The sequence below is a fragment of the Anolis carolinensis genome, chromosome 1 (assembly GCF_035594765.1).
Source record: "Anolis carolinensis isolate JA03-04 chromosome 1, rAnoCar3.1.pri, whole genome shotgun sequence".
Lineage (NCBI taxonomy): Eukaryota > Metazoa > Chordata > Lepidosauria > Squamata > Dactyloidae > Anolis > Anolis carolinensis.
In genome coordinates, this window is record NC_085841.1 from 143,548,599 (window position 1) to 143,574,801 (window position 26,203).

Below are 26,203 nucleotides of genomic sequence, written 5' to 3' on the forward strand. Positions count from 1 at the left end.
TGTATCAGAAATGCTGGAGTGTTATATTCAATGATATTCAAAGGCCACCAAAATGGCTTTGATAAGCAATAACTTTTATACTTGCCCACACCTAAGTAACTAAAGATGGTTTTTACTTTGGCGAGCTGTTGTAGCAAAGGCACTAGCCAAAAGGGTTAGGAAGAGCATACCACAGCTTAGGGTTCCTCTACACCAGGGGTCCTCAAACTCCGGTCCGCGGGCAAAGTCCGGTCCGGTCAGCTGTGGGCAGAGGGAGGAAGAAGCCCCTGTTAGCCTCAGAAGGCTAAAAAAGAGGGCTCGTTTAGTTTGGCTGTTACTACTACTACTACTACTACTACTACTACCTACTACTACTGTTAAGCAGGGGCTGGATGGTCATCTGTCTGGGGAGCTTTGGTTGTGCTTTGCCTGCATGGCAGAAGGACTGGATGGCCCCTGGGGATTCTTCCAACTAGAATTCTATGGTTCTGTTATTATTATTATTATCATTATTATTATTATTGTATTGTCAAAGGCCTTCACAGCCAGAATCACTGATGCCTGGTTTCCTGGTTGTATGGCCGTGTTCTAGCAGCATTTTAACCTGACGTTTTGCTTGCATCTGTGGCTGGTATCTTCAAAGGATCTTCTTAGGATCCACACAACACTCCATTGTTGTTGTTGTTGTTGTTGTTGAGCAGGGGCTGGACGGCCATATCTCAGGGGTGCTTTGGTTGTGCTTTTTTTGCATGGCAGAAAGGAGTTGGATTGCCTCTGGGGTCCCTTCCAACTATAGGATTCTATGATTATATTGTTGTTGTTGTTGTTGTTGTTGTGCAGGGGCTGGATGGTCATCTGTCTGGGGTGCTTTGATTGTGTCTCCCCCCCCCCCCCCAGCAACAGTCTGAGGGACCACAAACCAGCCCTCTGTTTAAAATGTTTGAAGATTCTTGATCTAAACTGTAGAATTAATATGGTCTTCAATTGCTATGGCTCAGTGCAACTCTATGATTCTATCACATTGAGAAATTTCCCGGTCATAGGACACTTCAGCCTCTTTTCAAGCATGGAGAGGCACTGAGCTCATCACATGAGTTAGACTACTTCCGGCCATCATGCGTAGCCCTCCATGGTTGAAAAGAGGGGAAAATGTTCTGAAAGAAGGGAACTCTGGCAATCTGACCTCATCACATTGAGAAATTTCCCCCTGGTAGGACACTTCAGCCTCTTGTCAAGCATGGAAAGGCATGGCGTTCATCACATGCTCCAGATCTGAAAAAAGGTAGAAATGTGCTGAAAGAAAGGAACTCTGAACACGGGCCAGCAATCATGTTCAGAGCTCCTACCTCTTATGACACTTTACTCACATCTTCACAACAGAAAACAGGTGTGATGGGAACCATCAAAGTTTCCCGTCCTGTTTCATTGCCCAACCGTTAGCAGTCTCTTGTATCCTCTGGGGCTCGATACAGATCAATAGGATTCCATGGAAAGCAATGGTTTTAACCTTAATCACTGCCTCTTGTATCTTCTTGGGTTTGATGCAGATTGATAGGATTCCATGGAAAGCAATGGTTTTAACCTGAATCACTGTCTCTTGTATCCTCTGGGGTTCGATACAGATCAGTAGGATCCCATGGAAACCAATGGTTTTAACCTGAATTGCTGTCTCTTATATCCTCTAGGATTTGGGGCAGAACAGTTTTTCCCTTGGAAAGATGTGTGTTGGCCTTGCAACTCCAGGTGTTCTTGGAAGAAATGGATTATTTGAATCCGGTGCAGTCTGGCTTTAGTCCGAGACATGGAATTGAAACAGTCATGGTCGCCTTAGTGGATGATCTACGCTGGGAACTGGACAAGGAGAGTGTGTCCCTGTTGGTTATCCTGGACCTCTCAGTGGCCTTCGATACCGTAGACTACGGTATCCTTCTGGGATGCCTGGCGGAAATGAATCTTGGAGGTACTGTTCTACAGTGGTTCCAGTCCTTCTTGGAGGGCCATTCCCAGAAGGTGTTGCTGGGGGGACACATGCTCAGACCTGCAGCCATTGTCCTGTGGGGTCCCGCAGTACCATCTCTTTTGTTGTTTAACATCTACAGGAAGCCGCTGGGAGAGATCATCCAGAGTTTTGGAGTTCAATGTCATCTGTACACAGATGCAATGTCATCTGTACACAGAGCAAAAGGACTGTGTTGCAATGTCGCAAAAAAAAAACTGTAAAAAAGGGATTTGAGTATGTATCCTGTACTCGTCAAAGCGCTGCCTCACACCGCACGCTCTTGCTATTTGTACACATTCAAGGCTTCACTTTTACAGCAGTATGTGGCCTACTTCCAATGTGGCCCAGGGAAGCCAAAAGATTGGACACCGGAACAGGTTGTTCTATCCGGAGCCAGAAAAGAGAGCAAGGGCCTTGAAGATGTACCTCAAGAATTAGCTCAAGGAAAAGGGTGAACATAAATGCAGGTTATAGATTTCCTCAGAACAGTAAGAAATGGCAAGATGTATTTTCAGATGAAAGTACCATAATCATGTCTAACTGCATAGCTCTACAGGTCAATTAACATAAACAAATGACATACAGATATGTGTCTTCACTTTTTAAATGTAAGCATCTCCTGCCCCACGCTATTCCTATGCAGCTACCTGAATGTGTGAGCACTATAACATTTCCAAAAGGTCTCTGAGTCCTGTCCCCAAGGGGCCCATTCCAAACAGGACTGCCCTGGGCAAATAGGGACAATCGGAGCATGGACCACATAAGCAATTTAGTACCGTATAGACTTCATTTTATTCCTGTACCTTACAAACACATCTCTGTTGACTTTTAGAGAAATCCTTTGGCACTGATTTTAAAGACAGCGGAGTGCAAGGGATTTCTCTCTCTTGTTTTCTCTTGTGGAGCAGAAGTACCGAAGACTTCTCTGCTCTTTGCTGTTTCAGGAACATATGTTCTGCTATCCCACCAGTTATGAAGCGATTACCAGAGTGGCAGAAAACAGACTTTTAAAAGAAGAGGAGGAGAAGGAGGAGGAGCAAGAGCGAAGGTGCCATTTTCTCAGGTTTTGTGAGAACGCAGGCACTTATTTTTACCAATCTGTTCTCCAGCAGCTCTGTGTCCGCAGGGCTTGCGAGGCCAATGTTCTGAGCTGAAATCATAGCAATATGCAAGGTGTTATCTGCAGCAGACTTTTCTGGCGTCAAGGTGGGAGATGTGGAATGGAAAAAGTTTGTGAGGAAATAACAGATATACACTCAAGGTTCATCCTCCGTATTCCATATATTTTTATGTTCTAATGTAGCTTACGGTTTGAGGCAGCCATGAAGCATCATTTTTAGCTCTATAAGTCTTAATGTATTTATTTCATTTCATTTTTCAAAATCCAATTATCATAGGGACAGAAAGTGAATTTTTCTGAACAGGGGCACAGACAGGAAAACAAACACCACAAGTGTGTTAACCCTTCCCTGCGATATCCAAAGCTTATATATATAGGCTGGAGGTACACTAAAAATGTATCTCTTCCGATTTGCATACAAATTCAATTTAAGAACAAACCTATAGAACCTAACTTGTTTGTAACTTGGGTACTGCCTGTACTTATCTTCCCCTTTGCAGTCTAGTATTGTGGGAAGAGCCCTGGTTTTGGTGTTTGTCTTGTACCACCATTGAGTAAGCTCTTTAGTGTCACTATCCTCTTTTCTTCCTTTGTTCTACTTCATAGAGAACCAGGTCTAGCAAAAGGTGGTATTTGTAGTAGACCAACATTCAGGTTTACCTTTCTACTACCAATGCTCAAAATACTGGATTTAGAGCTGTGTATGTGTGTAGAAATAATAGACATCTCTCTGTGTGAACAAGAGTTGATAGGTAAAGGTAAAGGTGCTCACCTCCATTTCTAGGCCAAAGAGCCAGCATTGCCCATAGACACCTCCAAGGTCATGTGGCCGGCATGACTGCATGGAGCACCGTTACCTTCCCGCCAGAGCAGTATCTATTGATCTACTCACATTTGCATGTTTTGAACTGCTAGGCTGGCAGAAGCTGGGGCTAACAGCAGGAGCTCACCCGCTCTCTGGATTTGAACTGCCGAACTTTCAGTCAGCAAATTCAGTAGCTCAGTGATTTATTTACCCGCTGCACTACTGGAGGCAAGGAATATTAAGAGGTGGTTTTGCTTGTTCTTTATACTAAAATATAGCACCTGGTATCCACTGGTGGTCTCCCACAAGTACAAGATTGGGAGGGCATTAGGAGCCTAGCTACTGAGCCTTTGGTGTCTTTAGGGTATTTAGATCCCAGATAAAAGTGGGAAAACTGAGATTTAATTGGCACTATCTCTTACATTGTGGACATGCTACTGCAAAGTGTAAACCCATTCCGCCCTTATCTAACAAACGGAGAAAGGTGCTTTGAAGTTCTTGCTGAAAGCACAGGGTCTATCTACACAGACCCTAAAATCCTAGAGAAACTGGGATAAAGGGGGTGGGGGTGGCTAGATGATGCTTGCCAAAAATGTGCACTGAATCACATAAATAGCTGAAAAACACGGGTTAAAACGGCATGCTTAAAATCCAAGATCACCCAAAAATGTGCATATTTGCATCACTATATATCCCTGTGAAGGAGCCCCAGTGGCGAAGTGCATTAAAGCACTGAGCTGGAGACCAAAAGGTCCCAGGTTCAAATCCCGGGAGCAGAGTGAGCGGCCGCTGTTGGCTCCAGCTCCTGCCAACCTAGCAGTTCGAAAACATGCCAATGTGAGTAGATCAATAGGTACCGCTCTGGTGGGAAGGTAATGGCGCTCCATGCAGTCATGCCAGCCACATGACCTTGGAGGTGTCTACGGACAACACCGGCTCTTCGGCTTAGAAATGGAGATGAGCACCAACCCCCAGAGTCAGACATGACTGGACTTAACGTCAAGGGAAACCTTTACCTATATATCCCTGCACTCAAGAAAAACAAGAGACTACATTGTGATATGCTGGTGTGGACTGCTCCAGAGCATGTGAGCATTTTAAAATCCCTAAACAGCTGACAAGGGCTGTAAACAGATGGAGCCATGAACACACAGGTGAATAAATGAAAGCACAAATGGAAAGCAATTCCCATGAGAACTCTCCACAACCATTCCTTTGTTCTCATGTTTATGGAATTAAACAGAGTTTGAACATCTACAGTGGGCACCAGCATGGAAGGCAAGTGACATCAAAGGGAAGTGGGGTTCAAGTGGGGAAGCATAGAGGCTGAGGAGAGACAATGATAAGAAATCTGCTTGTGTGCACATTCGTATATCGCATCAGCGCTTATAAGGTCCAGCATATTCAGAGTGTCAATATAAAAAAAATCAAAAGAAAACAAAATTAGAGAAAGAAACTTCCAATTATGATTTTGTATGCCTTCAAGGTATTTCCAACTTATGGCAACCCTAAAGTTAAAAGATATGATTTTCTTGGCAAGAGGGGGCTTGGCTTTACCTTCCTTTCAGGTTGAGAGAATGTGACTTATGTATGGTCATTCAGGCCCCTTCTACACAGCTGGCTAAAATCCAGGTTATCTGCTTTGAACTGGATTATATGCAGTGTTGACTCAAATAATCGAGTTCAAAGCAGATAATGTGGATTGTCTGTCTTGATAATCTGGATTATAAGGCAATGTAGAAGGGCCCTCAGTGGGTTTTCCATGGACAAGTGGGGCTTCAAACCCTGATCTTCAGAGCTGTAGCCCAACACTCAAACCATTACACCATACTGCTTAATTACATATTCCCTGAGCAGGGCTTTGAGGTTTGTTGCAGATGGTCTGACAGAGATCATCTGGCCTAATTATTAGAATGTATTAGAATGGTCCTAATAACTTTTAATGTGAGCGAGCAAACTCTTACATCGATTAGAAACCAAGTTCATCAATAGACTGTTCCTTTGTGCAAAGTGACTGTTCTCTTGTCCAGTATGCAACTTTCCCCTATTTCAAACACCAGCAACTCAGGAAATTACGTGCCAGTCAAGCTATGTTCTTTATACCCCTAACTTGAATTATAAAGGGCTTGCTAGTTCTAGCTGGTCAACTCATTGTGTAAAAGGGATTAAGTTCTGGAGGAGCACCAGTGGACAAAAGAAAACATCTGGCCTATTCAGGCAGCTCAGCAGGACCCTGAATGTGCCAGCTGCTCTGGGGAGGGGGCTGCTTCCTAAAATAACCAGACATAAGTCAAGCTTCTCCTCACAGGGAAGGTGTCTCGATACTACAGAAAGGTGCCAACTCTTTGGGTAGCCCAGTTCTGAGGATCAACTATCAGGTCAAATGTCAAGTCAAAAGTGCCAGGCACTTGCCAGTCCCAATGTCCCAGTCCTGGCTCTTCTTGGGATAAGCAAGCATGAAGGCAACAAAAGGTAAAATGCCAGTCTAGCTGGAAAGCATTGGTGCTGGCATTCACATTTTTTTAATTGCGTCAGAAGCGAACATACTGCAAGTTGCTTCTAGTATGAGAGAATAGGCCATCTGCAAGGACATTGCCCATCCTGCTGGGAGACTTCTCTCATGTCCCCAAATGGGAAGCTAGAGCTGACAGATGGGAGCTTACCCCATCTGGCGGATTCAAACCACCAACCTTCACATCAGCAGTTCAGCCAGCACAAGGGTTTAACCCACTGTGCCTCCTACTCACTTCTATCAATCCCTCCCCAATGCATCTAGAGTTGTAGCATCTCTCAACTATGCGTCACAGAAGTGTGTTCAAATCAAAGTATATTTTGGCCCTTGGTTTTACTCAGAAATATTTAATGATGGGTTCTGTTTTTAAAATTGGAGGTCCTGTTGTACAATACAATAACTAGTGCTGAACTTTCCAAACATTTCATATTGATGACACACTTTTAGACATGCCTCATTTTGCGACACAGTAATCCAGTTTTGCTAGCATGCTCGAAGTTATCCAAGCCCTTTTAGGAGATATGTGTTCATACATAAACTGTAATAACTAAATGTATGTGGACACAACATATCTCATTAAAAGCATGTGTGTGTGTGTGTGTAATTTGTAAGATATGATTTGTAAGATTTGTCATTTATGAACAATTTTATGTGCAAAAGTTTTTTTCAGTTCAAAATACTTTGACATCCAAAGTTGTTCACATGGGAGGTTGAGGAAGTGACACCTTTGCTTCCTGATAGTTTGATGTAGACAAGCTTTGCCTCACGCACAAAATTATTAAAATATTGCACACAATTGCATTCAGGGTAGATAAAGTGCCTAAAGGAATTTTGTGTTTCCATGTCGGTTACATCCTCAAAATGTCTTATTATGTATATATATGCAAATACAGCAATTTCAAAATCCAGGAAAAAACCAAACCACTTCTGATCCTAAGCACTTCAGTTATGGGATACTCAATCTGTATGTTTGAAATTCATTGACAACCAAACCTGGAATTAGCACAAAATAAACTACTACAAAAGATCCCTCATCTCCTCAGTGTCCAATACTAAAAAAAGTGAGTTGTTTTTTGTCATACTGAAACCAAAAGAGTATCAGCAAATCAATAAAAGCCAGGAGCAGAAACAAAATTGAATCAAGTTACAATACCATGAGACTCCTCTTTCTTCTGATGCCAGGTATGTGTGTAGAAAATATAATAACTGAAAACATTTAATATGAAATTAGGCAAAAATCAAATATAGATCCAAAAGCACTGCCATCCCATGAAGAAAATAAGTTTAAAATCTAAATACTGAGGATATGTTTTGGACAGCACCCTTCATCGCTCTTGCATGAAAAATGATAAAGGCAATCATTATGTTTCCAGACAGCTACTATTTGTCGTCTTAGGCCTAAATCCAATGTATAGTCCCAACTTGGATAGTATCCATGGAAGCTATGAAAACTTGGTAAATCAATACTTTAGAAACAGTTCCATTGATTCTACTCTGGTTAGGATTAAAAACTGGATTAGACCTACTTGGGGAATGATGTCTTTGGTCCCAGACATCATTCCCCATATAATGAAACGGAATTATATAGCAGTGTAGAGGGGTTGCATGTCTATGTAGTAGGCTTGAGTCGAATGGGGAAGCCCTCTATCCCAACTCCTTCAGAGGGCCTTTCCACACAGCCATATACCTCAGAATATTAAGGCAGAAAATCCCACAATACCTGCTTTGAACTGGGTTACCTGAGTCCAAACTGCCACATATTCCAGTTCAAAACAGAAAATGTGGGATTTTATTCAGCTGTGTGGAAGGAGCCAGAAAGTGTTACAACCTTCACAAAATCCTTCACAAAATCTTTAGATGCCGCCCTGATTTCTTTCTTTGTCTTGAGACTTCCCTCAACGTTTTGGCAAATGTGGGAATGTACAAACTTACCATTAGGACCAGGTATTCGTACACATGGCGATTTTGTGAAAAGGTCTGCTCCTCTTTATTTTTATTTTTACATCTTGCAAGTTTTTCAAGAAAAGATGACATCTACCACAGTCAGGATGCTTCTAGGCATCAATACACCTTGATTTAAAGTAGAAGTTTGATAGGATTCCTTTAACAAACGCCTTCCAATTCAGTATTTGGCCTGGATATGCCTTCAGTGGTAGTACATCGTGGATTTACCTGAAACCACTGAGAAAAGCTGGCAGTCTGTGAGAGCCAGCTGCTAGCCTCTTTGTAATTCAGCTATTAGCGGATTTCACACATTGCCCAAGTGAATTACACAACTCTTTATTAAGAAGCTATAGCAGGGATTAGCAGTGTATCTGGGTAGCAGAGCTTTAGCCTTTCTGAGCTAGAATTCTGGCTATGGTTCTTCACCATGTGGCCTCCGCTTAAGCTTGTTTGTGGAAATGAAATAGCTGGGTAAAATACATTCCTTTCTTTGCTGAGCAGGGCTTTTGTGGAGGAAATGGAGCATATGGAAACCACCTCACTTGGATCTTACTTATTTGATTATTTAAATTATTTTTTTCAATTATTTGCTTACTTGCTTGTTTATTTTTCTGGCCCACTCACTGTTTCTGAAAAGGTTGGAAACACTAATTTTAAATGCATACCGTCCGCATAGCCCTGGTAAAAATACATAAATCAGAAAGTAATAACAGTGGCCAAGGACAGTAATGTAGCCAGCCATAGCTTTTCTGGATTTTTGTATATATTCCTATCAAGGCTTGTATTAGTCAATAATCAGCAAGAGGTTTTTAGTAATTGGGTTTCTTATACATATATTTTTGTTGTTGGTGTTGTTGTTGTGCATCTTCAAGTCATTTCTGACTCATGGCAATTTATTCAGAAGGGAGTTGTTTCTGCTTTCATCTGAAACCAAGAGAGTGACTTGCCCAAGGTCACAGTGGGTTTCCATGGCTGTGTCCAGGTCTTCAGAGTTGTAGCCTAAGGCTCAAACCACTAAAACCCACTGGTTCACATCCATACACACACACACACACACACTGAAACCACTGAGAAACATGCTTACATGTAAGAGACAACCAATAAATACCAGGTTGCTGTAGATTATATTTCAGAAGAAGGAACTGGCAAACCCCCTGGTAACTATTTCTGACCTAGGAATGTTATGAAATTCATGGGATCATCGTACGTCTACAGCCAACTTGAAAGCACATGCACGCACATCCCTAGACATACCAACTTCCTTTAAAATACATGTTTCTGTTGTCGAAAATTTCGGAGTTCAGTCCACCATGCCAAATCCTGATTGACCCAAAGAAGACATGCAAAGATGGAGGCAGGAACAGAGATCAGAGCAGATGTCAGGAACAAAGTGATCCCAGATCTGACATGTATGGACAGCCACAAGTATGAACATTTTATAGATATTTACAGGTATTACATGTCATGAGAAAGTACAATAATCTGCAGTTTCATTGGTCACAGAGGCCACCCACTCCTGGCTGCTGATTGACGGAGAGGTCTGGCAGGAATATCAATGAACTGTCAATGGTTGGGAAAGGAGTGACAGTTGTGCCACCTGGACAATGGGATGCTTGATGGGCTTATCCCTGGGGAGATCATTCCCACAGCAATCCCTGATTACAGTGCCAGGATATCTTGATAAGTCCTGCAGTTGGGACAGAGTGAGAGAGTGGGTTGATGAGCTTATGGGTGCTGTCAGGCGTGTATCTTTGTGAGACAGGAACATCAGCCAATGACCGATCCCTGTTTATTGTGAAGGATACAGGGAAGAGGAATGGGTGGTGCTAATGCATACTTTGGAAAGAATGAAGAGAGACATGAGAAGAATGGTCTTGTTTAGTTTTCTGGGATTTCAGTGTGGCGGGTGGGGGATCTCTCCAAGTCATCCATCGGAGCTCCGATTGGAGTTCTGTTTTGATAGGTTTTTCTATAATATTTCTATAGATTCATTGAACTATGTTCAAGTAAAGTAACCAGAAAAGCAACCAGGATTGTCCTTGTCAGATTTGGTGCTGATAAACTCTCCCTTGAAGAGGAAAACTTCCTCAAACTCAAGAGGGAGGAATGAAGATGGATTATATCTCCCGAAACCTATATCACGAAACATTTTAGAAAATGTAACCCCTGTGAAGAAGGGATTTGGTTCATCTCAGTCTTGGGATGGGGAACTTCCAGCCTTCTGAACAAAAGTGTGAAAGCCCATCTGGAGTTAACTGATCAATGTAACAACTAGCATGCAGGCATAGGCCCCATCTATTCTGCCATTATAATGCAAATTGAACTGCATTATATGGTCAGTATAGATTCATATTAACTGCATTGAATTGCATTATATGAGTGCACCAGGAGCCCCCGGTGGCGCAATAGGTTAAACCGGTGGTTCTCAACCTGTGGGTCCCCAGGTGTTTTGGCCTACAACTCCCAGACATCTCTCCAGTTTACCAGCTGTTAGGATTTCTGGGAGTTGATGGCCAAAACATCTGGGGACCCACAAGTTGAGAACCACTGGGTTAAACCTTTGTACCAGGAGAACTGCTGACCAACAGGTCAGAGGTTTGAATCTGGGCAGAGCAGGTGAGCTCCCTCTGTCAGCTCCAGCTCCCCATGTGGGGACATAAGAGAAGCCTCCCACAAGGATGTTAAAACATCAAACATCTGGGCGTCCCCTATGCAAGGTCCTTGCAGACAGCCAATTCTCTCACATCAGAAGCAACTTGCAGTTTCTCAAGTCGCTCCTGACACGAAAAAAGGACACTGACCATATAACTCAGTTCAATCTACATTATAGTGACAGTGTAGATGAGGCTATAGAGATCATGTAGAAATGTGAGAACATTTTCATTCCTGGTATTTCTCTTTCTGCATCTTATCACCAATAATGCTATAATTTGTACTCTCAGTGTTACTTCAGTTAATACTTTGAATCTAAACTGAACAGAATTTGAATAGATAACCCCCTGCCCCCAACCCAAGATCAATATAATACTTTCAGCTAATATCAGTCAAAACAAATAGAGTCCACAACATGCGAGTGTGGAAAAGAGCAAACCACAGACCACTAACTACAATGCAGTCTAAGCTCTGCCAGGTGCACAATGGAGGACCTTCTTACCCCAATACCAGAGGCATTCCAAGTGGCCAGCTTCTGCTCAAAGGAAATTTTGCATAATGCCATGTTTTTAACGTTGTTTGTGTGGGTTTTTTATACATTATAGCTGTATTCTCAATTCCCTTCTAAGATGATAAATAAATAGTCCAAATAAAATTTGAATATTAGTGGCATATTTGGGCATTTACTAAAGACTTCCTTGTTTGCACCAATAAAGCACAAAAACATTTTCAATGTATTTGATTTCACCCAGAAAAAAATCTGCTGTTTGCTCATTTGTGCCTCTCTAGAAAATGCTGGGGGTTGGGGACGTATCTGCACTATCTCTAGGACATACAATGGGGTTCATGGTATTTGGTGGCGCATAGTAAAATAACACCTCTTATATGAAATGGCAAGATTATGGTTTGCTTTTTTAAAAATTAAATGTTAATACCTCTGAGAATGTCTTTAGAAAAAGTTCTAGCTGCTAGAGGAAAAAGTATTAAACCAACGTTTCCAGAAATAGGTACGGTTTATCTGAGACAAATATACCTAACCACATCCTAATAGAGAATGTACACGAAGTCATTCTCTCTCTTCTGTTGAAATAACCCCACATGATCTTCTTAGAAAATTTAACCACAGCCATTATCAACTTGTTGAACAGAGACATATTATTAAAAAAAAATTCAAACCTGCCATGTCAAGTTTGGGAAATCATTGCAACATTTGCTTGTGCAGTGGTTGAAGCACCAAAATCCTACAGTCAACAAAGACTCTCATGAAGTGCATGATTTCAGCTGAGGCTCTCAGTATTTTTTTCATATTCTAGGCCACTGTATTTTAGCAGTGCTGAGTGCTTCCTACCATGTTTGTCAGACAATGCTGAGAAAACAGAAGAGAACACAGCCCAACCTAAAAATTGTGTCTTTGTATCTTGGTTTTTAAGGCCTGTTACTGGAATTATTTGGGGCGCTGGTTCAGAAAATGGCATTGGATAGACCAAATCAGCTCTAGTTTCTTAAATACGGTTATCATGGTTTTCTATGGATGATCAAATGGTGACTGGTAGATGGCATATGTTCTGTATCTCAAAAACTTCATCCAATAGGGGAAGACTGGTGCCATTTTTGGAACCATCAAGTTAAATATACCCAGAAACAGGGATAACACTTGAGGACCCAAAACATATGTTGGTGAATGACTAACTGGTTTCACTGAACAGATGGTAAACTCATTGCCTTCTCTTGCCCTCCCTTCCTCTGGTAAAGGGGGGAATACTTTTTATTAGCAGACTGCCATGTTTTTGGTGCCCCAATTGGCATCAGCCTGAACAGGACACCCAAATTCTCAATATTGGCACAACTTGGCAGCATCTCATTGCATGGGCCAATGTTTCTTAGCAAATGCTAGCTATATTTTTTAATGAGGTTCTCTCCTAGAGTCAGATGAAGCTACTTAAAAGCATAAAACAAATATTTGAATAGGCTACATTTTTAATAGAAAATGGCAGCATTTACCATACCAACACATTTACTGTTGACAGTTTTCACTGTATGTTAAGGAACATAACCACTAATCAAACTGTAACATTTCCTGATCTAACTCCCAATCTTACCTCAGCAGCCTGGATTAGGAGAAGGAAGCCTGTCTGTTCAGCTGTCAACTAGTATACTAGGAAAATGAGGCAAAATCAAGGTTTTCTTTAGGGTTTTTTCTCCAAATATTTTTGAACCATAGTTAATTGAAGGATGCAAAAGACATGGAGAGCCAACTGAACATGTAGCTGGAAAAAAACACACCATTAAATAACACTTGGAGTTATTCTTGTCAGAGCCAAAAGGTCTGCAGGTCTATTCCTAAATTTGTCCACTTTCTGTGTCCCTACATTATTTTGGAGTCAACCTACAACTGGTAACAACATGCCGAGACTTGTAGGATCATGGCACCAAAACTGGAAGTAACCAGTCTCTTGACTTCAGACACTGTGAAGGCAGAACACCAAACAACAAAGTTGAGACACCTTGTTCCTAAGATTAAGTGGAATTGACTCAAGGTCAATCTTGTGATATCAGGAAATCAACCATTCCACCATTCATTGAGCTTCCTGCATATAAAATGCTAGCCCACAGGTAGAGATTTTGACCTCACAGCCATTGTTCTGGTTTGGCGTACTTGAGATAGAAATGACTCTTTGTAAAATTCCCCACTGGACAGATAAGGCCCATGCACACAGTTGGTATGCAAGTTGGGCAAAGCTTGGAGAAATTATCCATTTTAGATTATCACTTCATACACCACTACACTCCAAAAACACAGGCATTTTCAAGTTTGTAGATCCAAATGGATGGGCATAGGGAAGAGATAAGACTAGTCGCCGCCATAATTTCATTCCTCCATGTGTGTCTTGTGTACAGAGGCGACCCTAGGTAATTTCGCTTTGTAAGCGAACCTAGTGGCAGCGCCCCCCCCCAAAAATTGTGCCCCCCACCCCCAAGGCCCCGCACATACCTCTGGCGGCAGCGGCAAGGACCATCACCTTCCTCCCAGGCGAAGGCCTTCCACATTCCTTGAGGAGGGAGGCGATGGTCCCCACTGCCTCCCTCCTTGGCGAATGTGGAAGGCCTATCTGAGGCCTAGGTATTCGCGAGAATACCTAGGCCTCCGTAGGCCTTCCCCGTTCGCCAAGGAGGGAGGCGGTGGCGGGACCATCGCCTCCCTCCTCGGCAGAGGTTGAGGCCTTCGCCAAGGAGGGAGGCAATGGCCCCTTCCGCCGCCTCCGCCCTCAGCGAACAGGGAAGGCCTACAGAGGCCTAGGTATTCTCGCGAGACCTCACAAGAATACCTGGGCCTCCGTAGGCCTTCCCCATTCGCCAAGGAGGGAGGCAGCGGCGGGACCATCGCCTCCCTCCCCAGCGGAAGTTGAGGCCTTCGCCAAGGAGGGAGGAGATGGCCCCCGCCCCCGCCTCCGCCCTCGGCGAACAGGGAAAGCCTACGGAGGCCTTCCCCATTTGCCAATGAGAGAGGCAGTGGCGGGACCATTGACTCCCTCCTCAGCGGAAGTTGAGGCCTTCGCCAAGGAGGGAAGTGATGGCCCCCGCCCCTGCCTCCGCCCTCGGCGTACGGGGAAGGCCTACAGAGGTTTAGGTATTCTCATGAAGTCTCGCAAGACCACGCAAGAATACCTATGCCTCCGTAGGCCTTCCCTGTTCGCCGAGGGCGGAGGTGGGGACCATCGCCTCCCTCCTTGGCGAAGGCCTCATCTGAGGCCTAGCTCTTCGCCGAGGAGGGAGGCGATGGTCCCCGCCGCTGCCGCCGCCTCCGTCCTTGGTAAATTTACACGGGGGCACTGTCGAGGCCTCGACAGCGCCCCCCTTGACGTGCGCCCAACACGGCCGCTTCAGTGGCCTCTACGTTGCACCGCCCCTGCTTGTGTATCAGTTTGAATGTGTGATGCTGGTTTATTAATGGTTTTGAAGGGAGGCAGAATTATATGATGTGCAGTTTTAATTTAACTTCCTGTGGCTTTCCCTGTAACTTTGCTGATGAATCTGATAAAGCAAACTGAATCTAACTAATTTTTTTAAAAAAGAAAAAAGTACATATTTTAGACATTATGGAAAAGAACCTAATTTTCTGTCTTTGAGGTTCATAACAAAATGTCCATTGATGTTCAGGCTTCTTAGGATATTGCTTTGATGTCTGAGAGTAGAAAAGCACCAAACAGGGCCTCGCAATACTAAGCAAATGCAATGTCTTAAGTGGATTTTATCAAGAGAATGAAAGAAATCTCTCATTCATTCGCCATGACTTAAATACGAGCCTGGCCTGTAAGCTGCGTTTTCTCAGTATTGAAGTCTCAAATCTCCACGAGAGCAAAAACAAGATCGTCGAGAATCAAAATACTGAGAAGAAAGGAATGAGGGAAACCCTCAGTACTGTTTTCACAGTGCAAAACCCAGACTGCAAGAAGTGGAGCAGGGAAAACATCTCTGCACATTCAGAACTGCATTATGGTGCACATCCCCTGTCATAATGCTCATTCACTGCACTTTGTGTGTGCAAGAGACTTCTTCCAAGATCGCTATACTGCCAAGATCCTCACACCATTTAATGTGCTTTACTGCCGAAGAAGCAGATTTCCTTGATTCATGACAAAAGATTTATTTTCCCCCTCTTCCTTTCTCTTAGGGATCAGAGCTGTTTCCCACCCTCTGTATGCAAACTCGTCAACACAAACTGCATCCATTAGCATTTCAAGGCGCTTCCCATTTACAGCGGCCAGAAAAGCTACACTTGGTGGGTCAAGTCTTCTCTTGTGTGACATCTGTTCTAACTTTCCAAGCCAGAAAGGAAACCAGATAATGCCAGCAAGCATTTTGATTTACTGTATTGGTATTTGCAGGGATATGTTGAACCCGTAAAGCATGTAACCTTACCGGACATAGATGACTATGTCAATGGGAACATCTGCATATTCCCACCACATAGGGTGAATGGGAGGGATTCCAGGCCTCCTCTAGCCAGCTTTTTCCTATGACCTATCACAATTTTAAGTTTGCTCTGTTGGGTAAAAGGCATGGTTTTAACTGTTTAGTGCTGGATTCTTGTTGCTGTTTTATCAAGGGTTTGGAAAAGTTCCTCTCGTGGACAATCTGCAGAAACCTCAAGGCAGTAGGAGCAAGTGGCCAGGATGGCTCAAGAATTCTTGGTACTGTAGTCCCAAAACTATGTTTTTCCATCAGTTAGCTTTCTTCATTAACACCATTGGTGAGTACCTAGTTTTTCTTTAAGTGTTTGATGGCTCATTGATAATTTATCAAGTGAACAAATAAATTAATCTTAAAGTTGAGTCAAATATTGCTCACATCCACTATGACAAATGGTAAAATGATGCTTGATATCAACCCAGGAACAAGCAAAAGAGAATACAGGAATCCTGGGATATGTGTTTCAGGCCATATATGTACACATGTGTGTGCAGATTCTGCAGGGATAAAGAAATAAAGGTTGCAGATTTCTTTCTTCTTTAGACCATCTGTGCTGTATAGCTCTTAGGTCTGTTACACTGGTCATCCTGGGAACAAAAAGCTGAAAGCAGATTCCAGCAGTTGTTCCATTCACTATTCATTCAGAGGTTCATCAGCTCCATATGGATTCAGCCAACTGCTGTGCTCAATCAGAGCCCTTTCCCAGAATTGACATGGTAATGAAGTCATGGTATTGCTCACAGAAAAGGCCTCCATAGGTATTACACTCTCTAACAAGCCCAGCCTTTTCACCCTATTCAGTCCCCAAAATTGTCCCAAGCCATTCTAACAGATTGCCCCCCCTCCCTCTTTTCTTTTTTGGTTTACTGGGTGAGCAATGTGCTTTATTTTACAATAATGGTTAACAGTACTGCTACATGACCGTAAAGCTTCAATAACTAAAACACATACCTTTTTGCTTAGTTTCTCTCCCAAAACTTTTTTTAAATAACCATTCTTAAGGTTTCTTCATGAGAGAGAGTTCTAAAATGAAAGTCTTATGCAGGTCAGATTTAGTCTCTGCTGAGAAGCACTCTGAAAGCAAAAGCAAAAACACAGCTATTGAGTTATTTATCAGCAAATTATTTTGCATTGTATTTATGAATTAACAAATGCCTCCCCTCTCCCCTCTGCACCGCTAATACTTCATTTAAGATGGGGAGGAGGAAAATGTAATTTAGATTGATCAAGGTTAAGAGAAAGACATAGTTTATTTATTTGATGTCTGCAAATCACACACATCTCAACAAGTGATAGGGACTGACTGGCCCGTGGAAGCACAGCTCTCTTTACATCACCACATATAAGATAGCCAAACATTCAAAACTACTGGGCACATGATTTACAGAGCCAGACCTCTCCAAGGTTGCACATCATGTTCCCAAACACGTAGGAGCATGTGACCACTTCCTACTGCTCGTGTACATTTCTGGATGGGGATGGAAGGAACGGTCTCTTTGCAATACAAGTAGTACTATGCATATAAATCTCAATTCAACAAGGAATTTCAACTCAGTGAAGAATCCATTCAAGGAATTTTAATGGATTCTGAGAGGGAGAATAAGATGGTACCTGTCTTTTTCCATGTTCAGAAACAATCCATAATGAGAGTTCCCTCTCATTTGAATATTAGTGTCACGACCCAGGCTGCAGAGCACCAATAACCATACACAGAGGCCAGAATCTATCTAATATCTTTATTAAGGAAATATATAAGGTTAATAAAAACAAGTATAGGAAATAGTCCAGAAGTAGACCTTTCAGGAAAGGTCAAAATTAGTCCAAAAAAGCAATGTCCAATATGAAATATTAAGGTCCAAAGTTGTAATCCAATAACCGAAACACTCACTTGCCAAGCAAGTGAGGGGAGATGACAAGGTCCTTTAGTCCATGAACTTGAGCAAGGCTAGGAAATAACTTGATTCTTGGCACACAAAGCTTGATTCAAGGCAACAAGGAAACGAGGAGCAAGAACAAGATCCGTGGTAATTACTTGGCGAGGTCCGGGAACAAGGCAAGATCCGGGGAGAAAACAAGGCTGAGAACGAAGGCTTGGAACAGGAAACAAGGCTTGAGAGCAGGAGTAGCTGTCCACACACGCTGCTCCGGTAGCTGACGAATTGACTCCGCAAGATTCCTTTGGGAGCAAGGAACCTAAATAGGCCTCGTTTTCCCACCAGAGAACGCTTCTCTGGGGAATCAGAAACGAAAGTTAATCTCTGAGTCCAGATGCATGACTCCTTAAAGTTTCCCATGGAAAGCAGGCTTAATCAGCTGAATGCTTAGCAGCTATCCTAGCACTCCTGCGAGACGCCTGTTGAACTCCCCTCTGTTGTTTACAAAAATCATGGCGAGAAAACGGGGGAGATTTTGGCTCGGGTCTTGTTTGACAGACTTCTGGAAGACAAATCTCTTGCAGGTGCAAAGGCTCAATTTCTGGCTGGGATAGTTCCTTTTCTGGCTGAAATGGTGGAAAACCCAAGTTTTCCTCTTCATCATTCACAACAGTACTAGGAACGGGACTACATGGCCCATGAGTCATCACAATTAGTTGCATTCCCCATTGCAATTGAAGATAGCAGGCTGGCTTAAGAGTTATAAAATAGGGCATGGAAGACACCGCTCGGTCTTACACCATATCATGGTTGACGTTTACATTAATCTCCCAAATAATGCAGCCATGGCAGTTAAAGTGAAATTGCAGACAAACAAAGCTGCCTCACATTCCATCCCGGAAGAAAGATGGATTATAAAAACAATCAATCAACTGTGTCATGTGAAAGAGCCCCTCACCACTCTGGTGATGTCTCACCCTATGCCCAATAACAGGGACACCTAGGACTTAACCATTTATGGTAAATCCCCATACATGACTGATCTGTCATAGGAAAAGACAGTTCATTAGCGGTGTGTGAGTGCATGTGCTTTCAAGTCACTTGTCAATTTATGGCAACCCCATGAATTTCATAAGATTTTTTTTTAAAGGTAAGGACTACTTAAAGGTGATTTTGCATGAGTATACAGGGTATTCTAGAATACCTGGCATTCCCTGGTGGTTGCTCTCCAAGTACTAACCAGGGCTGACTCTGGTTCCAAGCTTCCAAGATCAGATGAAATCCACTGCCTTTAGGATAATTATCTAGGTATCATTTGTTATACTTGTTCCTAAACCATTCAAACACTAAATATGAGTACTAGTGCTTTAGTTTAAGCCCACATGCCACATAACAATCCAAGTACAAATGGCTCATGAACTAGTAAGAGTTAAGGAGCCCAGAATGTCTTCTTTAAAAACCCAACAAAGTCACTAAGAGGTGGGAAGGAAATTCTCTGGTACTCATGAAACAGCAGACACATGCACACAGGTGTGGTGGACAGATGGATCTTGCATAGTAGATTACTTAGAAAAGTGTACTTCCCGTGATGTAATTGCACCACCTGAACATTGAGATGACAACTGCTGAGTCACAGAGAACTGGTCTGTCCCATGTGATCCTGTGCTTGCACATTTCTCTAAAGTTTGCAGTACAGCTTAACAAAAGCCCAAAGAACTTTTGCTACAAGTTGTGCCATATAACTGTCCCAAACAGCCAACTATACAGCACAGAGAGGAGAGAGATGAAAGCATGGATCACAGCTTACATATTTATCTTGCTTAACTTTCAAACCATAAAGAAGAAATGAATTACATTTCATTGTATATATTGTGCATTGTTTTAAATTATAAATTATATTGTGCAGAGTTACCGTGCAATAAAGATGTCCCCAAAAATTGTCACATATTAAATGCCATCAAAATACCACCACCATCCCAACTGAGGAGACTGTCCTGTATCTTCTGCCTTTTCTCTACTTGAGATGTTCTTATGGTTGGTGGCTTGCACTTCAGTAAATTGGTCATGTGGATTTTAGTCTTAACTTTCAAGGATCTGTCCAAAATGCTGAACATTTCTGGGAAGAGGGTAGGGTTTAGCTGTTTGAACAGCTCCTTTAAAGTTAACAGTACAACTTGGAACAGATTCATTTGCCAGGCTGCTAACATGGAAGCTAGGAACTGACTCTGGATGTTCATGAAGGGAGATGAGTTGGTTCAGACATGGAATACATTTCTAGGATAAGGCAGTTCAGCAACAATGAACTTCCAAACACATATCCTCTTCTCTTCTGCCAAGAAAACTGCAATGAAGGAACCTGAGTCTACAGTAGGATATTTGTTCTTTACATTCTTGCAACAAAAGGCAAGGGCAAACATTCATAAGGGGATTATGAAATGTGGAGTATTACAGTACAGCTCAAAGGTGTGGTTAGAATACAAGCAACACATTTTATAGAGCTAGTAAGTCTTACATTAATATCATTTAAACATTTTAACTAAATTTATTTCAAAAGCTTAAAAGTGTGAAGAATGTTGTTGCTACTTGTCATTCTCTCTTTTTTTCTCCTCTTTTCCCACAAAGATATACAGAATTTCTAACAGCCATACAGTGCCAAATAGTAAAGGGAAAAATCTGTCAATTTCACTTTCTTCTGAATTTAAATGAATGCAACTTTAATTCCTTTCCATCCTGGATACAAGAAGAAATTTGCTGGTTTTGAGACATTCTTCAGAAACACACTGAAATGAAATTATCCTATCATATATCAGCACTGGCTAAATTTAAAATTCTTCCAATCCAAAAAGGAAAAGACTACATTCCTACTTGCCATACTGGTCTTGAAGATAAGCTGTTCAGAAAACAAGTGGCAACCCTCCTCTACCACCAACAGGGTTTCAATGTACAATAATCTAAAGAATGACTTTTAAGAGTATTCAAAAGCTTTGTATTCAAAGCTTTGGCCCTATATTTTGGTTTCTCCTCCATTCACTTCTTTAAAAAGTTCGTTCCATTCCTAATATGAAAGGACTTGTGAATTTTATAAAAAAAAATGCTGTAAACAAATTACAAATTCATTACCTGTTCCTAATGCCATCTTCAGAACACACTGCTTCTCCTCTTGGCATTTATGCCTCCTCACCCCTTCTATTGAAAAACATGAAAATAGACTGCACTCAGGAGACAAAGCAGCAACACTTCCCAGCTTTCCTTGGCCTCTCTTTCAAACAAGGGTGCTAACTGGGCCAAAGGGATGAAGCAGATGTAGAGCAGCAAAAGCATTGTGGAGGGTAGGAATACTAAAAAGATGTTTGCTCATGGGCCCCCTAGAAGTAGAAGCTAAGAATTGGCACAGGTACTTGAATTCTAAGAGCCCCGGTGGCAAAGCTGAGCTGGCGACCGAAAGGTCCCAGGTTCAAACCCCGGGAGCGGCGTGAGCAGCCGCTGTTAGCTCCAGCTCCTGCCAACCTAGCAGTTCAAAAACATGCCAATGTGAGTAGATCAATAGGTACTGCTCCGGCAGGAAGGTAACGGCGCTCCATGCAGTGATGCCGGCCACATGACCTTGGAGGGGTCTATGGACTACGCCGGCTCTTCGGCTTAGAAATGGAAATGAGCACCAACCCCCAGAGTCAGACATGACTGGACTTAACGTCAGGGGAAACCTTTACCTTTTTTTTACTTGAATTCTATATATTATGGAAGTTCCTTTGTGTTGACTGTATTGCATAGAGACCGTGAGTCAATCATTTTCAACCACTACTACAATCTGCACTATATTTTCTAATCATATGTAAAATGGACCCTCAATATCTACTGGAGTTTGGTTCCAGGACCCTCTGTGAATACCAAAAGCTATGGATGCTCAAGTCCCATTATAGACAGTGACATAGTAAAATGATTTTTTTATTTATTTAGGCGATCCCTCGTAGTTTGGGGATGATGTTCCTCCATTTCTTGGAAGACGCCTGTACGTGATTTTTTTAATGTGTGGAGGTCGGTGCACGGCCGGTCAACACACAGTCTTCACAAGTTGAGGTCCCAGCAGTGGTGTGATTAACACAACAAGAATGGCTTCTCAGTCTGTTGCAGTCTTCTTCCGCCTTCACAGCCATTGTAACATGTACCATGTTATCCTCCGCCTGCTCCGCCGTTGAGGTCTTTGGGTCTTCGGATTGTTCTTGGCCCTGTGGCCACTCCTGGGAGTGTGTGACTCCCGTGGTTGTGCCCGCAGGTTCATTGGAACACGCAAGCCCCCTTACCACATCAAGGTGACAATCCACTATACTGTAATATTACAGTGTCGTGGTATGATGCAATATGCTGGTATATAGTGCTAGTGTTGTGCTGTGCTAGCGATATAATACACTGTATGTAAATATTATTTGTAAGCCGCTCTGGGTCACCTTCGGGGTGAGAAGGGCGGGATATGAATGTAGTAAATAATAAACATTCCATTTAACTGAAATAGTTCTTTGGATCCCATCTTAAGCTCTGTCAGAACATACCACTATGCACTTCAAATATGCATCATATAAATATTGGTCACTTGAGAGAGAGCTACTTATTTCTTTTAAGTAGAGACTACATGGTTTATCTGTTATTCTTTCAGTTGGGACATGGTAGACTCAGGCTGGATCCACATGGCATATACAATGGCAAAACTAAGGTTTGCCTTTCTGAATTAAAAAAGTGTTTTCAAGTGATTCATAGTTTAATCAATGGATGCAGAAACTGTGGACCCAGATGAACAGCTGTAATGCCAAAATCACTGTTAGCAACAATCAACCAAAAAGCCCCAAGAATAAAACGTGTACCCTAGGGCCCAGCAGCTACCACCTTCAAATGTGGATTGGTGAGGGGGGTTTTTTTGTTGTTGTTGCTTATTCGTTCAGTTGCTTCTGACTCTTCGTGACTTCATGGACCAGCCCACAGCAGAGCTTCCTGTCGGCCATCACCACCCCCAGGTTCCTTCAAGGTCAAGTCAGTCACTTCATGGATAACATCCATCCATCTTGCCCTTGGCCAGCCCCTCTTCCTTTTTCCTTCCTTTTCCCCCAGCATCATTATTTTCTCCAAGGAATCCTGTCTTCTCAGTATGTAGCCAAAGTACTTCATCTTTGCCTCTAATATCCTTCCCTCCAGTGAGCAGTCGGGCTTTATTTCCTGGTCTCTGGACTGGTTTGATCTTCTTGCAATCCAAGGCACTATCAGAATTTTCCTCCAACACCACAGTTCAAATACATCTATCTTCCTTTGCTCAAACTTCCTTATGGTCCAGCTCTTGCATCCATAGGTTACTATGGGGAATTGGTGCATTAATATTTGGAAATCTAGGTGCCCCCAATGGCGCAGCAGGTTAAACTGCTGAGTTTCTGAACTTGCTGACCAAAAGGTCAGCGGTTCAAATCCGGGGAGCAGGGTGAGCTCCCACTGTTAGCCCCTGTTTCTGCCAACCTAGCAATTCAAAAACATGCAAATATGAGTAGATCAATAGGTACCGCTCCAGTGGGAAGGTAACAGTGCTCCATGCAGTCATGCCAGCCACATGACCTTGGAGGTGTCTATGGACAACACCAGTTCTTCGGCTTAAAAATGGAGGTGAGCATCAACCCCCAGAGTCAGACACGACTAGACTTAATGTCAGGGGAAAACCTTTACCTTTACCTATCAACTCCTGTTCACACAGAGGTATGTCTATTATTTCTACACACATACACACCTCTAAATCCAATATTTTGAACATTGGTAGTAGAAAGGTAAACCTGAAATTTGTCTGCTACAAATACCATCTTTTGCTAGATCTTGTTCTCTATAAAGTAGAACACAAGAAGAAATGAGGATAGTGACATAAAGACCTTACTCAATGTTGGTACAGAAAAAGAGAGGTAGGTTTAGTAGTGTGTTAGTTTTCTTGCTATATCTTCCCAATGCCTCACATTAAGGAAGAACCCTTATGCAAGTAGTAGTTTCCATCACCAGAGCAAAGCATTGTGAGTAGAGGTAGTCTAATGGTACCCATTAAAATGACCGAGCTACAGCAGCCAAGTGGTATTACTTGGAGAGATATTTTGCCACAAGATCCCAATGCCATGCTGAGAGTGAGAGTGTACCCAATCTATATATATAAAAGAGTGATGGAATCAGGGCACCGGACAAAACAACAAAACTACAAGCCCCCAACCTCGAAATTTGACAACACAACCCATCATCCACGGCTCTAGGTTGATACAACAAAAAGAAAAGAAAAATAAAGTCCTAATTAGAGGGAAAGGAATAATTGTTTTTATCCAATTGCTGCCAGTTAGATGGCTAAGCTTCGCCCTCTTGGTCTCCTAGCAACCTACTCAGCCCAGGGGACAGGCAGACTTAGGCCTCAGGCCTCTTCCACACTGCCTATAAGATACAGATTATCTAATTTTAACTAGATTATATGGCAGTGTAGACTCAAGGCCCTTCCACACAGCTATATTACCCATTTATAATCTTACTAGCTGTGCCCGGCCACGCGTTGCTGTGGCGTTGTCTGGTGGTGTTGGTGAGAACTTGTTGAGGTAGTGATGGTATTGAATGTCTGTTGTATGGTTGTCTTTATGTTTAGTATGCATTTGGTTGTTTGTGTACTGTGTAAGTGGTGAGGGTAGAGGGGGTCTATGTCCCTGTGTAGTAGTGTATAGTTTTTATACGTTGTCCATGTGTTGTGAATGCTTGGATTGTATCCTGCTGCATAGTAGAAAGGGTTGGGCTGGATGGCCCTTAGGGGTCTCTGCAAACTCTTGGATTCTATGCTTCTATTATTATTATTATTATTATTATTATTATTATTATTATTATTATTATCTTCATCATCATTATTATGTAGAGGCTGGATGGCCATCTGTCAGGAGTGCTTGGATTGTATCCTCCTGCATGGTAGAAGGAATACCACCACTAACTCAACAATTTCTCACCAACACCACCAGACAACGCCACAGCAACGCGTGGCCGGGCACAGCTAGTATCATATATAATCGACATTCATGTAGCAGGAAGGCATGTTTGAGAGTTATCAAACAGGACAGCCTCTAGAATCAGGAAAATGAATTTGACAGAGTTCCCAAGTTACTTAGAGATGTCCATGTCAATAACATTCTTAATAATCTGCTAATTCTAGACTCAAGATACATTAACACTGCGACAAAGAAAAAAGTTGGCCTATTCTTTATGTAGCCTGAGGCCCTATTAAAGTTCAGTGTACAGTCTCTCCAGGCACAGAACTGCCTGTATTCATTTACCATGCACACATTTCTTTTCATCCCTGCCAACATTAGATTTCAAGTCTTCTCCCTCGCACAGGCTGAACTAGCAGTACAACCAACCCTCTGTGTCCATAGATTCTTCATCCATGGATTCAACCATTTACAGCTTGAAAATATTCAGAGCAAATTCCTAAAAACAAACCTTGATTTTGCCACTTTATATATGGGTCACCATTTTACCATGCCATTATATGAGTAGCAAATTAGCATCCATGAATGCTGGTGTCTACAGTGGGTTCTGGAAACAAACTGCAGTGGATAACGAGGGCCCATTGCACTTTTTTATGTCAGGAGCAAATTGAGAAACTGCTAGTCACTTCTGGTGTGAGATAATTGGCTGTCTGCAAGGACGTTGCCCAGGAGACACCTGGATGTTTTTGTTGTTTTACCATCCTGTGGGAGACTTCACTCATGTCCCTGTATGGGAACTGGAGTTGACAGACAGGAGCTCACCCTGCTCCCTGCATTAGAATCGTTTAACCCATTGCGTCACCTGGGGCTCCGGCCCATTGTACTGTTATGGTGCAAATGAAAACTGAACCATGAAGAAGCAAAATGTGTCAGCAAGTCTCTACATTGGATAAAATTGAAGCTTTTCCTGATTCTGTTTTGTCATTTTAATCAAGGGTAGATAGTTGGTAATCCTCCAGAGGTTGCTAAATTGCAACTCCCATTAGGCTGAAACAACACAACCAATGTTGAGGGGTTTGGGACTCACAGTCTTATAATAATTGGAGTGGCACAGATTGTGCTACCCTTTTTAAAAGTTGATTTAATTCTGAGGGTACTTTTGTCAAAAAGTAGGATATAAACCTACATATAAGAAAACAAACAATATTCAACAGCTTTAGTTGTGTGTGGCTGGATGCACAGAACCTTCTGGAGGACTGATGCTTTGCAATTCATCTGACCAAACCCTGTTCAGCAATAATGTGCTTCTCAACAAGCAAAGTCATCAAATTTAATGTCCCTGCTCTGCCTATGTTATGAACTCCTGGAAAATGGCCAAA

The 26,203-nt window shown here is 42.5% G+C and overlaps 1 long non-coding RNA gene across 2 annotated transcripts in view; it reads right to left on the reverse strand.

Moving 5' to 3' along the window:
* Positions 1–26,203, reverse strand: part of LOC134299717 (uncharacterized) — a 51,439-nt gene that overhangs the window by 13,690 nt on the left and 11,546 nt on the right. For both annotated transcript variants that reach the window (XR_010006966.1, XR_010006965.1), the window contains 2 exons: positions 16,934–17,056; positions 13,111–13,278 (listed from right to left, as the gene is read on the reverse strand). This is a non-coding gene — a long non-coding RNA (uncharacterized LOC134299717). The remainder of the gene's footprint in view (positions 1–13,110; positions 13,279–16,933; positions 17,057–26,203) is intronic.